Below are 12,618 nucleotides of genomic sequence, written 5' to 3'. Positions count from 1 at the left end.
TCATTTGTGTATTGCTGAAATAATATGGTTGAAATAACGAGACCTGATGCGTATTTAATGAAATTTTGCTATTTTACATGTGCTTCTTTTTTAAAAAAAATAAATAAAAATTAAAAGCATAAATGTAGCCAAGGTTTTGAAATGTAATTTTTTTTAAAAAATGCAATATTTGAAAAAAAAAATACAATAATCCATTTTTCTTTCAAACACCCTTGTAACTGACTCAATAGTAATCAATTATTTAAAAGCATTAAACATTTTACAAGCATTTAAGCATGGTTTCAGTAAGAGCAAAGTGCTTAAACACGCAGAAGAAACAAACACAGTTGGGTAAATGAGTCCTAATGGAATTAATACACTTGAATTTGCATTTTAGGTAGAAAATATTACTATTTGGTGAGCGTGGCATTAAAAATGGGGTCATAAAAAGAGGGGGCCACTATACAACAAATGTGTATCAAAAACTGCCATCAGAATCCTAATGCTCTTTTACAATAGCTCCCTAACCAAAACATTCCTTTATCCCGTGTTTCAAGCAGAATACAATAAATGAAACATGCAATATGGTAAAAATATCACATGCTGTAATTCATAGCAACCAATCAAATGTTAGCTTCAGTCTAGAGCAAGTTAGATGAATGGAAGGTAATACATGATTGGCTTACTGCACATTTGTTCTAGTTGCACAAGTCATTCAAGTATTAGACTGCAAAGTTTGGGTTCATTATAGCTACATTGCTTTTTAAATGAATACTTTTTTTTATAAATCTAAATGTTATTAATTTATATAAAAATATTGTGAGGAACTTAATGGAAAGGAATTGAGTAAAAGGGGCAACTGTATATATTTTTTTTAATAAAACCCTATAGATTACTTAAGGTGACACCACCAGGGGCCTGATTCATTAAGGATCTTAAATTAAGAAGTTTCTTATTTCAGTCTCCTGGACAAAACCATGTTACAATGCAAGGGGTGCAAATTAGTTTTCTGTTTTGCACATAAGTTAAATACTGACTGGTTTTTCATGTAGCACACAAATATCAACTTTAAATTTCAGTGTACAAATAAGCTATCAAGTATTTGTGTGCTACATGACAAAACAGTCAGTATTTAACTTATGTGTAAGACAGAAAACTAATTTGCACCCCTTGCATTGTAACATGGTTTTGTCCAGGAGACTTAAGAAACTTCTTAATTTAATATCCTTAATGAATCAGGCCCCAAATGTTTTTCCTTTGCTGTCCCCATAACTGAAAAGGTTAATTTATGAATACTGTGTTACAGTTCTGTTCGGCCTGGCTTCAGATGCAGGTTTCAGCAGTGTTGGTAGAAACAACTGCCATTGAGATCCATATGGCACTAATGAAAAAGCCAGGGGCAGAGCAGACTAAAACTAAGAGCTGGGATTGGGAAGTAAAACTGCAAACTGATTAGTAGGTTCCAGCTCCAAACTGGAGCTGGCCACAAAAAATAAACAATGCAAACTTCCTTGTTGTAAGTATGAAGCGCTATTTGTCAAAAGTAGATTTTGGGCTAGATTTACTAAACTGCGGGTTTGAAAAAGTGGAGATTCTATCTGTCATTTATTTAGTACATTCTACAAAATGACAGCTAGAATCTGATTGGTTGCTATAGGCAACATCTCCACTTTCTCAAACCCGCAGTTTAGTAAATATACCCCTTTGACTACAAAATCAATTATATTAACAAAACATATTGTGGCGGGGAACACAATTAAATAATGATATGTACACAATTTGGGCTTGGACCGTAAAATAAATTATGTAACACAAAATCTATTTTGCACACATGCAATTTGATTTCTTGCCACAAAATCAGATTTGTTAAATGAATATAACAAACCACTAACACATTAATCATAACATAAAATACATTTTATAGCCACACATTTAGCTGTGTAAAGTAAATCTTATACATACATTATAAAGCATTATTTCATACTTGCCTACTTTGGGCTACTTCTTTCCGGGAGAGGGGCATGACGGGAGGGCAGGAGGGGGCGGGGCTCAGCCAAACGCGTCATTTTGGCCCCACCCCCACGACAAAATGCTATTTTGTTGTGGGGCGGGTCCTAAATGACGCAATTCCCCGCAAATCGCGTTGTTTTGGGACGGCAGTAGCGGGATGTGGGAGATTTGTCAGTTCTCCTGGGAGTCCATGAGACTGACCCGAATTACGGGAGTCTCCCGGACATTCCGGGAGAGTTGGCAAGTATGCATTATTTTGTAGCACAAAATGTATTCTGTAACATAACATGATCTGTTATGTCTACTAATTAATTTATATCCCCAAGTTTAAGCCAACCATGCTGTGTTTGCCAATAACAGAACAGTGGTATACATAATCAACAATGTTCACTTATTTCTGTCATAAATAATCACATAATAATTGTGGTTCACCAAATTATTAGAGCTTTCGACATAATGAATTCAGTTGACAGAATAGCTAGAATATGCCACAGAATATATTTTCTGTAAGGGATATGTAACTTGATCCAAAGAACCAATAAAAAACAAAGTTCAATTGGTGGTCATTTAGAAAATATACAGCACGCTGTCAGCCTCAGTCTTCGATTGGTTCCTGGCAATCTATCATTCAAATATCCTCCAGCCTCTGGGAAATGACATTGACAATCCTTCCTGTTGTTTTGCTTATTTCCTGCATTACAGTTATACAATTTTCCCATAATTCCATTGTATGCTCCAATTTTCTTTACCTTTATAAATTGAAACCACAGATTCTGAATTGCCATGTTAGGCATTCTACAAGATTCCATTGTTACTATGCAATCATACTCTACCGGATCCATAGTGCAAATGAAACACACAGGCTGCACTGCAACTAGTTAATATGTATCTTGCATGCCTGCAGTTTTCCGTATACAAGCATGCAGTATGTATGTAAACACAGGACAATTATGCAGCCTGTGTATCTCAAATGTGTCAGGATTTCCATGGCTGATCTGCTAAATAGGCAAAAGAAATACATGAGAAATTAATATATAGTAGCTGCACAGAATGTGTGTTAGGTGACAAGTGATATATAACCATATTTTCTAACTCTCCCGAAATGTCCTTGAGACAGTTGAGAGTCTGGTAATCATCATCATCATAATCATCACCATTTATATATATAGCGCCACTATTTCCGCAGCGCAGTACAGAGAACTCACTCACATCTTCCTGATGTCAGACCCAGACAAAGGAGGGACCAAGCGTGATCACGCGATTCATGTCATTTGCATCATATAGGTCATGCCCTCTGCATGTCCTAGAGGTAGGCATGCATCTTGAAGCATACACCATCTAGGCACACCATTGCAAAACCAAGGTGTTTTGCAGTTTGGATAAGGTACACTTTGTAACATGACCTGTTATATAATTTTATCAAACCTGTGTGTTATTGTGGGTGGTCTGTGCTTTCTGATGTGTGTATAGAAAACTATATGGTTTATGGTAATTGGTTTCTAGAACTATGCCAATGTATATGTCTATGTCTATATATGTAGTTCAAATTCAAGGGTTCATTTGTTCACTTGTTTAACTTTAGTGGAAAGAGCAAAGATGTGCTGTAACCCATAGCAACCAGATATGAGGTCTTAGCTTCAGTTTAGTCTGGTGCAGTCAGACTAATAAAAAACAATCGCCGATTGTTTGCTGAGAGTTAAAACATGTCTTCAGCACCATTTAACTCGTATAACATATTGCACTGCATTATTCATATTTGATCACCTTCTGACTCCCATGTCCAGGGGAGGGCTGGCAAAATTTAGCCTGGGGGGCAAGACTCGACTCAGTAGCCTATTAGGAACATTTTAAAGGGAAAAAAATGCAGGTGGCCCCGCCCAAGATAGCCCACTAAGGGATCGGCCTAGGGGGCAGATGACCCCCTGCCCCCCAAACCAGCCTGCCGCTGCCCATGTCCCTTCCCTTTTTGTCTCTCATCACCTCCCCCATCCCACATAACAATGCCTCCTAAAAAGACTACATTTTTGTCCGAATATCAACAAAAAATTGCCTTGCAAAAAACAGCAGGGTCATTCAAGAATTGGGTGTGACCAAATTTTGTTCTTATGTTAGTAGATTTCAATCACTTCCTCATGTATCAGAGATGGCAAGGACCATTTCAATTATTTATATATTTGATAATAAACAATCGACACATAAACAAGTTGTGTAATCCATATGTATGACTTGTCAATGCTAACCGCGGATTGTTGAATTATAATTTATAATAAAAATAAAATTGTGAAAATGTAGGATTGACTTTTTGTATCTCACTTTTTAATTGTTAAGTGTCTGAATCTTAGACAAGACGAAGCAGTAGAAAGTGTCATTATAAAATCATACACCGGTGCATTAGCATTTTCAGCTGCAATCAAAAGACATCATATGTAAGCAAATCAATTAATCCATTCAATCCTTGCCACACTGTGACAATCAGATAATCTGATATGTTAAAGACTTTACACAGTATAAGTGGGAATTTATCTGATAGAGTTTCCAATTGTACATTGCTGTATTGCCATTGAAGCTAGAAGTGGTATTTAAAGCTTATGTAAAGTCCAGTTAATTTGATACATTAAATTCCAGCTCAGTTAAGGATTACAGCCATGGATTGGATGTGTAAAATGTTGGAGCTCGTCGTGAAGACCATCAAAATGTAGTCTATTCTGAGTTCCCGGGTGTGATACAATACTGGAATATGGACTGAAAGCTGACCTTTTTTGTTCTGAAAAAATAGATGTGTCATACCTGTGAACAATTTGATAAGAAAGGAGTGTACTTTTGTAGCCAGGGCATAGGTCCACTCCCCAACCTAAAGCAGTAGATGTTTTTAAGTACAGTATGTTCACACAGTCTATGCAGTGGGTCAGTCCACGGTTGGATGGTGATCTCCTCTCTCCAGCATGATTAGCCAGCCATAGATTAACGCATAGTTTGGGCTGTTGTGATCACTTAATAGCAATGCTCTGATCTCATCAGGTGGTCTGATGCTTCTCCACAAAGGTAATGTATGACCCCTTTATGGGTCAAAGTGCCACTTTTGACGTCCCTGAAAAATGTCATGTTCATCACCATTCCCTAGAGTGTCTGAAAGACATAGCACAGGGGGGAGATGATCTTACAAAGTAGAAAAAAAGTGCACTTTTAGTGCAGAATGATTCCAAAGTTCACAACGCATCAAAAACACATTATAATTATTCAATATACTAATGTCAGACATGAAAAGTCACAAATGCGAACAGCGGAGGGTTTGGTTTTCTCATATTGCTCTCACCTCTTTGTCTGTTTTACCCAGTTTGTTTATTAGTTTACTATGTTTGTCCCCAATCGTAAAGCGCTACGGAATATGTTGGCTCTATTTAAATAAATGATGATGATGATGATGCATGATAAAAAAATGGTCCCACAATATCACCTAAACAGATTTAATATATTCAAGGTTGAAAAATTGTGTTAGCTGTTATAGCAATAAAAATGTAAAACATAAAAAAAGCAAATATAATCAAAACATAAAGATTTACAGAACATAAACTAATTGGGATCTACTGTGTGTTCAATGAAAGTTTAAATTATTCTGAGACCTACCAACATGAGACCTTAAAAGACGTCCATAACATTATTAAATATTTTTATGCAACACGTCTACAATATATACAGCACAATCTTAAGAATAGGGAGGAATCCTGAAAATATATTTGATGATAACAAAAGTGTAGCCACGAAGGATGAAGCTGAAGTATTGCTGCTTACTAAGATTTGCAAGATTCAGTGTTGTTTTCACATCATTCTCTTTAGCACTTGATGTCCTTTTTCTCTAGGGCTCTTCTCATGAGAATCTGGGACTCCCCCACAATTAAAGTGCGGGGATTATCATGTGGAAAAGCACCAGAGAAGATTTTCCTTTCAAGTGAGAACATAAAAAGAGAAAAACTGCATTGTCACATGCTTGCTGGGAAGACACAATTACTATCTGAAAGGTAATGGCAGTATTATGCTCTCAACTTAAAATATTTGTTGGTGGAAAAAAAATCTTGAATGGAATTCCTGAAATGTAACGTCTGAACGCAATATCTAAAAACCACTGCCTGTAAATCAAACAAAAAGCAATTTACTTACATTGAACTGTAGATGGGTGCAAGTCCATTTTAAAGTATAACTCTTTTTTTTATATGTAATACTAGCATGTACGCTGTGCTGTCGTACCTTTTCCTGGAAGTGTACACAATAATTCAGGAGTTTTTGAGTGCTTGCTGTCATATCACTGTGAAAGTGTGTTCCTCAACCTGACTCAATGGGCCTATCTATCTATCTATCTATCTATCTATCTATCTATCTATCTATCTATCTATCTATCTAACAATCTATCTATCTATCTATCTATCTATCTATCTATCTATCTTTCTCACTCTCATATCTATCTATATATCTATGTCATATCTATCTATCTATCTATCTATCTATCTATCTCGTTTCTATCTATCTATCTATCTATCTATTATTTGTATCTATTATTTATATTTACCCTTGCCATAAAGGTTCTGATACTTCTGTTATCACTTACATTTGCACATGTTATCTGATACCATGTTCTGGCAGCACATTCAATTATGAACATCACACTCTTCCCAAATTGCAGCTATTGTTTGCTATATGGAGTCATATGTATGAATGTCAGCATATAGTTAATCAATCACAGAAAATGCATATATATAGTATAAATATCTCAGTGTATGAAGCATGTGGAATCTATCTATCTATCTATCTATCTATCTATCTATCTATCTATCTATCGATTATCCAATAGACTGATTAGTCTACAGCCTAGGGAAAGGGTGGGGCGCAACATTTTTGGGACTTCAAAATTGTGGCAGGGAGAGGTATGAACTGAAATTCATTTTAAAATATAAGAGAATAGTTGTTCTCCAAAGTAAAAATAAACATGAAAGTAAAATGTAGTAAGGTTTTATTCTTGACACATGCCCATGGTAAAGGCTGACGACAAGAGTCATCCTTGGGCAGGCGCATGAGGATAAGCAAGTAGGAGAGACAAGGATGGTGACAGGAGCCTTCACCCTCAGTAGAGCTCGTCCGGCCTCCGTTCTGCTATACAGTTCTGGTTTTAATACAAATTAAATGAGTGACAAAGATTACCGTGAACCCTTTTAAAAAGCCAAGTGTCTATCTATCTATCTATCTATCTATTTATCTCATATCTATCTTAGGATGTAAGCTCGTATGAGCAGGTCCCCTTCCCCTCCTGTCTTCATACCTGTTCTTCCGCTCCGTCTTTACTGCATATTACTGGCCGGAGTTTCTGAAGTATTGGTACTTTTTGTTCATTGTTCTGTATGGTTTCACCCTGTATAGTCTACTGTTAGTACTGTGTGCGGCGCTGCGGATACCTTGTGGCGCCTAACAAATAAACGATAATAATAATATTCCATCTATCTCCTATCTATCTATCTATCTATCTATCTATGTATCTATCTATCGCATATCTATCCATCTATCTATTGTCTATCTATCTATCTATTTATCTCATATCTATCTATCTGTATATCTATCTCGCGATCTATCAATCTATCTATTTATCTCATATCTATCTATCTATCTATCTCATATCTATCTCCTATATATCTATATATCTATCTGTCTGTCTGTCTGTCTATCTATCTATCTATCTATCTATCGCATATCTATCCATCTATCTATTGTCTATCTATCTATCTATCTGCACTGGCTGGGTATAATACATTGAATATGTTTTAAGTTAAACTATTAAATTTGCAGTACCCACGCAGACAAGGCACAAGCGTCCAACCATCACCGCTGTAATTGTACAACTCTCAAAACAATTTAACAAGGAAACCGTTGCTTCATAAAGCAGTAGGTTAAGTGACCCACTTAGATTTCCCAAGTGAAGTGTCACAGCACTCAGGCCTGAACAATCTCATTTGGTTTGAAGAGCTGAGACAGAGACTACAGCAATAATAATTTTACACTGTTGACACACATATTCAGACAGCTACTTTGCTCACTGATGCAACCAAAACAGACAGTGGGTTTTTATAATGTGCTTTTCTCTTGGAAACTCAATGTTTATATAATGCAAATGACTGTTATTAACATTCAGACTCTTTTGTTTTTCTTTTCACACATTACCTAATCAATGTGAAGTACACTGTAAAATGTATATTTCTTCTTAGAAGTAATTTTGACCTAGTCAAGTGTTGCCCCTAAAATATAATCCAATCCTGTGATTCAATTACCGCTCTGTTATGTGTTTTTTTTTCTTTTTTCTGTATAACTTATAAACAAGAGGATGTGGTGAGTCCTGTTTTTTGTTACACTGTACTTAAACTTTAAATTATAACAAATAAGTATTATGATTTAAAGATTGTTTTTAATAAATTGGACTGTTCCAGGAAAACAAGGACCAATGCAATCCCTAGTTTCGGACCTCTAGAACCTGTTCAGACACATGTTCTTGAGCATCCAGTCTAAGCAGATATGGAAATTGAATTCTTTTGCCTCGTAGTTTACAATGCAGTAATGTTCTTGAGGGTCCTGGAAATTCATTTATAAAAAATGATGGAACTCTCATATCGATGACCCCAGGGGCCGTACACAACATGGCCATTCCCCAGAGCAAAAGTGGGGTAAGGCCCAGCTATGCGGGTCGACCCTCCCAAAGCACCCGCTCTGCTCTCTTAGCTTTCACTGCATATGCTTTGTCCCCTGCGTATGTTCCAAAGAGCAGAACAAGAGGGTGGAAAGGAATTGCTGGGTCCATCCTTACTCCCCATAGAAGAAGCACCCCCTACAAGAACTGTAGATCCAGAACAGAATGAGCTCCCAAGTGCCCTGTTTTTCACAGGATTATGCTGAGATAGCACAGACAAAGGGACTGTATCTTGGACTGGACGAAGTAGGATGGCCACAATGACCTGACCTCTAGAGCAGCAGATGCACAGGCGCAGATGCAAACCAAAAGAGCCTAGGGAAGCAGAAGTATATATATATATATATATATATATATATATATATATATATATATATACAAACACTCCTTTCCAAGTGCGCAATCTAATTCACAGATGCAACCTACAGAGCTTTACATTGGGTTGTCTTAGTGACTTGTAGTGTTTTGTGTTTGGTATAGTAAGTTGAGTCTTCTTCATATTTATACAGTGGTTCTTGTGAACTGTCTACATAGTGGTCCTTCTGAGCGATGTAAGGGATTAAAATAATACATTTTTGTTGGATATTCCTGCTACTAGGTGTGAGATGTCTGCAAATTACATTAATATTTATCTGTCAATAGGTATTTGTAACTCTGCAATCTAGAAGGTATTTGGATGGCACAAGTTTATTTAGTTGATATACTTAGTTCTCACAAGAAACAAATGGTATATCTGTACATATATGGTAATAGTGATTTTAAGAGTCTTGCTTTACACATTTGAAATGTTGTGAAATTAATTTTTGTAAGGATGGAATGGCAGTTTGTGGCAACAAGGTCTTTTGTACAGTTATTATTCAATGGTAGCAGGAGATTAGGACATTTAATTGATCCAAGACATGTATTTGATTGTGTTCATTATAGAACATATTATTTTAATATGGAACAAGGAATAACTGGCCTGTGAGGGTGGCACTTTAGTAGAAGTAAGATGATCATGTGATGCTTAAAACTTTAAAGGGGTGTCTTACCCCTGACCAAATTGCACTAAGTTAGGGGCAGGGCTGCCATTATAAAATCTGGGGCCCAGTACTAATTAATCTGGCAGGGCCCCCCCCATACATGTCTCCTCCCTCTTTGCCATACATGCACCCCCAATCACAGTAAACGTCCCCCTCTCCCCCCCAATCACAGTAAATGTCCCCCTCTCCTCTCCCCCCTATTCAGGGTAAATGATCCCCTCTCCTATCTCCCCCTTCCAGTCACAGTAAATGCCCTCCTCTCCTATCTCCCCCTTCAATCACAATAAATATCCCCCTCTCCAATCTTCCCCCCTCCAATCACAGTAAAAGTTACCCTCTCCTATCTCCCCCCTCCAATCACAGTAAATGACCCCTCTCCTATCTCCCCCTACCAATAACAATAAATGTCGCCCTCTCTCATTCTCCCATCTCCCCCTCCAATCACAGTAAGTGCCCCCGTCTCCTATCCCCCCTCTGATCACAGTAAGTGTCCCCTCTCCTACCCCTCCTCCAATCACAGTAAGTGTCCCCCTCTCCTATCTCCCCCTCCCCCCTCAAAGTAATGCTCATTTAACTCATCTTCTCCTCTGCGATGCAGCTGCTCCCGGTCACTGATGGGAGCACGTCGCTCAGTGATAACATCACTGCGCCGCGCGCTCCCAGCCTACCAGAGCCTGGAAGCAGCAGCATCGCGGAGGAGAAGAAGTCCGGTTGGTCACACTAGGTGCCACGGACAGTCTAGGGGGTCCAGACAGAAGGTCTGTCCAGGCTCCTTAGTCTGTCTGGGCTCCTTACAGCTTTACCGGCCTTACCCCCTTGATGGTGGCCCCGGTTAGAGGTATAACACCCTTTTAAAGTTTTTAGTAGAGTTATCCTTTATATTTTAATTAGTGAGAAACACATGAAGATTATAATTAATGCATTTGTCAATGATACTTTTAATTATTCTTAGCTTCTCCTCCCAAGTTACAAGTTACAACTTTGTATATGCTGTTGCAGAGACTTCTTGTATGAATGCCTGTATAAGCAGCTGTGAATGATATCCTTATCTCTGTTGATCAGTCATGGAAGATATCTACAATAGTCGTGTGGACATACCTTTTCTATGCCAGAGATTGAGAAACATAAGTATTTATGCAGTGAAACTTATTTATGATCTGCCCAGCACATTTCAAGATGTATGCCTACTCTCTGCTCTGGGAAAGACTTCCACAAACTGGAAGTGTGCCCATATTTGTAGGGACATGGAAAAAGCTGCATTGTGTGTCACATAAAAGTTCAATATCCTACCAGGACATTGAATTAAACATTGTCAATTTTCTCCTAACATACTACTCTGTGGAGCATCATTTATTGCTTGAAAATGAATCATGAGAGTCAGTGGACATTGGGACTGTATCTGGAGTCATGAGAGTCAGTGGACATTAGGACAGCCTCTGGAGTCATGAGAGTCATGAGAGTCAGTGGACATCAGGTCTGCCTCTGGAGTCATGAGAGTCAGTGGACATCAGGACTGCCTCTGGAGTCATGAGAGTCAGTGGACATCAGGACTGCCTCTAGAGTCATGAGATTCATGAGAGTTAGTGGACATCAACACTGCCCCTAGAGTCACTAGAGCCATGTGAACCAGTGGACATCGGAATTGCCCCTAGAGTCAATAGAGTCATCAAAGTCAGTGGACATTGGGACTGCCTCTAGAGTCCTGAGAGTCAGTGGACATTGGGACTGCCCTAGAGTCATGGCAGTCAGTGAACATCGGGACTGCTATACAGTTTAGATTTTTAAGAAAACAAAATAAGTGACAAATATTGCCATGACCCTTTTAAAAAGCCAAGTGGAACTGAGTTTCGAAAACACAGGTAAAGAAAGACGGACTTTAAATTAAGGGCTTGTTTTTAGCTACCACGTATTGGCCTGGCGTGGATGGCAAAGTGGGCGCTACATGCATATTAGACTATGGTGACCTGAACCCTTAGTCACACCTTGTCCGCAAACGCAGCCATTTTGGTAGGAAATATTATTTAAATGCAAAGTGATATATAGGATCAATAAAAGAAATTGTAGAAGAAAATCACAAGCAACAATCATACACTGGAACATGGAGTATGTCAGAGCCAGCATTTGGAAGAGGCAAACAGAGCCACTTCTTGGGCATCCTGACATTCTTGTGGTGATCCTGGAAGTTGCCCTGACATTTTATTTGCTTTCTAGTTCCTTGTTTAAAGTTTCAGCTGGGATGTCACCAACATTTGATGCAGAGCGCAGTAAAGGAGTATTAAAGTCACTGGGCATCTGTTATGAGTCGTGGCGATCCACGGCTTGCCTCTTCCATCGGCGTCCTGGCTGCCATGGCAATACCCGAGACGTCACTTCCGGTTTCCGGCATACCGACCTTTACCATGACAACGGTCGTGAAACTTTATAAGCAGCGCCACGTCCTGGCAAAGCTGGGCAGCTGGGCACGTGCGCACATAATTAAACAGCCTGCGGGCTAATTTATTTAGTTGTCAATTAATTAGGCAGCCTCTGGGGACACTTGTAGGACAGGGATCTGATTGGCTGCTTTCTGTATTTAAAGCAGGGAGGGCTTAGCCTCCCTGCCGGTTATAGCGTTCACAGTCTGAGCTGTTTGCTGACCTACTGTTTGTCTCCTGACTTTGGCTGACCTTCTGTTGTGACCCTTGCTTGTACCTTGGACCTTGCCTGTTTGCCTGTTGCCCTGAACTTTTGCTTCAATGCTGGACTCTGCTGTTTCACTTGTGACCGTGAACTCTGCTTGGATACCGATTTGCCTATTTGACCTTGGCCTACCACTGACCACCGCTCCAGTCTGGGCTAGCGCCTCCGGTTTCATCAGCGCTATGGCCATCATAGATGAGCTTTTAC

The sequence above is a fragment of the Mixophyes fleayi genome, chromosome 12 (genome assembly GCF_038048845.1).
Source record: "Mixophyes fleayi isolate aMixFle1 chromosome 12, aMixFle1.hap1, whole genome shotgun sequence".
Classification (NCBI taxonomy): domain Eukaryota; kingdom Metazoa; phylum Chordata; class Amphibia; order Anura; family Limnodynastidae; genus Mixophyes; species Mixophyes fleayi.
The sequence above is the reverse complement of the archived record's forward strand: the minus strand, read 5'-3'. Positions refer to the sequence as shown.